Raw genomic sequence first — 2,997 nt, forward strand, 5'->3', positions numbered from 1 at the left:
TGAACAAACAGGTCTTATATATTTTAAGAAGACTTTTCATGTACAGATATAACCTTATATGGTGTTTGAAGATAAGTAGTTGGCCAAGCATGTGCGCCTTTATCAAGTGGAACGGCTAACTTTTGTTAGAGGATGATATTCAAAACCTAAAAAAATGAGAAGCTGGATTGATTGAGAGCTTCTTCCCAGAAGGGGCTACTTACCTGTGAGCTGCTTATCTTTGGGGAAATTTATTTGTATAGACTTATGTAATCACTCTCCTTTAATTATTTGCGTAACAATAATAGATGGTCTAGATTTCTGTTGATTTGTTGGGAATGCATCATTGCTTTAATAAAAGATCAGTATGGAAGCAGAGATTCCTTAATGCTTTACTTGTGGACTGTACCCGTAACAGCTCTAGAATGTTACTGAGTTGTACTTCAAACCATGAGCTAAATGATCTGATACTGGAAAGTTAACTAGATGGCCAGGTCTTCGTATGAGCATGCCTGTCTCTGAATCGGAGTTGACTAGAGTCATCCAGAACAGTAGGTTAGGATGAGAGACAGTATGACTGGCGCGAGATCACCCATCGGAGTTGACTAGAGTCATCCAGAACAGTAGGTTAGGATGAGAGACAGTATGACTGGCCCAAGATCACCCAGTGAGCTTCCCCGGCAGAACTGGGGTTCAAAGCTGGGTCTCCCAGTTCTCAGTCTGGTATTGTAGCCACAACAAGAAGTTTGGAACATCCCTCCATAAGGTACTAATGTTCTATTTTCCAGTGATTTCTGTTGTTTAAATGGGGGGTGTAGTATAAAAGTCACTAACGACCTCATTCTGTGGCGTCTGTGGATGCGACCTCAGTTAAGCAAGTTTGCAAACCCAGTGGTACATCTCACGCAATATGAGCACAACTCCAAAACTGGGACTTATATCTGCTCTTTAGCTCCCCAGAAATAGCACACAACACATAATTGGGCTACCCTAGTTTATAAGGTGCAAATAAAGTTTTAGGAGTCACAGAATACATATTAAGCAATCTTGACTTGAGCTGTTGCAGCAGCATAATATTTTGTGAGGCTGAAATGACACAGCACGACCATCTCACATATGACGAGTATGCATACTTTAAAAAAATAGGTTTGAAAATCTAGACTTAAAAGTACAATAAATGTGCAGAAACCAGTGCCTTTATTTAAGTGAGCAATGAAAACAGTGGTCCATGGCTATGATGGTAGTAATCAAATAAGAGTTGGTTTATATACCCCACCTTTCACTACCCGAAGGAGTCTTGAAGCGACTTACAATTTTCTTCCCTTCCTCTCCCCAAGACAGACACCTTGTGAGGTAGGTGGGGCTGAGAGAGCTCTGAGAGAACTGTGACTGGCCCAAGGTCACTCAGGTGGCTTCATGTGGAGGAGTGGGGAATTGAACCTGGTTCTCCCAGAATAGAGTCTGCCACTCTTATCCACTACACCAACCTGGGTCAGTGAAAACGTATCATGACAAGAGCCCACAATTCATTAGGGATCACAATGATACAACGGGTAGACTTACTTTTGATGTTTTGGCAAGTCCGCACACACTCTTCCTCAGTTGGGAAAATATTGTCATTCCCTCCACATCCACCATAAACAAACTCCTGGCAAGTCTGTGAATCTCGGTCGTAATACCAGGCATTAATTCTAGCCCGGCATGGTCCTTCTTCTTTTGGCAGCAGGCAGATCTCTCTGTTGTCTATAAGCAAAAGGGAAAGAGAAGGTGCTTCAGTACAATAGAACAGGAGGGTGTGTGCAGATTGTAAATAGATCCCACTTCAACAAAAGCAGCCTTGGCAGCAGAGCACTATGGAAAGTTAACCCAAAAGCAAGAGATAATTGCCTCATGGCCATTGTGCACAGTCGTCCACCATCTTCTAGCAGCCCATCAAGAGACAACTAGGTATAGTGGTTAGAGGATGGGACGAGGACTAGGGAGACCTGAATCAGACCCTCACTCTGCCATGAAATTTGCTGCGTGACTTTGAGATAAGTCCCCTTCTACCTAGCCGACCTCACAGGGCTGTTGTTGAGAATGAAATGGGTACGGGGAAGGGTGGGGCAATCATATGACAGGAAGATCAGGAAACAGATGTGACTATTTCTAGAAGAAGTTTGGGGAGGGACGAGGGCATAGTGGCCAAGCATCTGCATGGCAGTCTCTGGGGCAGTGATGCTCTGTATCCTTGGTGCTTGGGGGGCAACAGTGGGAGAGCTTCTGGGATCTGGCCCCACCGATGGACCTCCTGATGGCACCTGGATTTTGGCCACTGTGTGACAGAGAGTGTTGGACTGGATGGGCCGTTGGCCTGATCCAGCACGGCTTCTCTTATGTTCATATGCCCCAGGTAAGGCACCCAGTCCCCTCCCCCCACATTTCCTGCCCAAAAGATCAGACAGCAGGTAATGTGAAAAACTTCTGCCAGAGACCTGGAAGAGGCCTTGCCTGTGTGAGTACAGAAGGCTGACTTCCATAGACTATCGGCTCGATTCAGGATAAGGCAGCCTCAGGAGTTCAAGGTTGACCTTAAATGGGACATACTTGTCCGTTTGTAACGGGTTAAACTAGAGGCAAGTCACAAGTGTCCCATCTGTACAGACGTTCTTTTGTGGCACTGCGCATTTCCTATTCTGATCACTTTAATTATGGGAATTAAAATGGGTACCCAGAAAAACTGAAAATTGCGCGGCGGGGGAAGGCAAGTCACAAGTGTCCCATCTGTACAGACGTTCTTTTGTGGCACTGCGCATTTCCTATTCTGATCACTTTAATTATGGGAATTAAAATGGGTACCCAGAAAAACTGAAAATTGCGCGGCGGGGGTGGGGGTACACAGGCGGCGAAGCCTCTCCTAACGCGATTACCTCCCGCGAGCCGCCAGGGACAGACCTGCTGCCCCAGAAGCAGCAGCAAAAAGCAGCCCGCCAGCAACGCGTCCCGTCGGGCTCCCATCGCGAGCGAAGACGACCGACC

The sequence above is a fragment of the Gekko japonicus genome, unplaced genomic scaffold (genome assembly GCF_001447785.1).
Source record: "Gekko japonicus isolate JY-2015 unplaced genomic scaffold, Gekko_japonicus_V1.1 scaffold154, whole genome shotgun sequence".
NCBI classification, from domain to species: Eukaryota; Metazoa; Chordata; class Lepidosauria; order Squamata; family Gekkonidae; genus Gekko; species Gekko japonicus.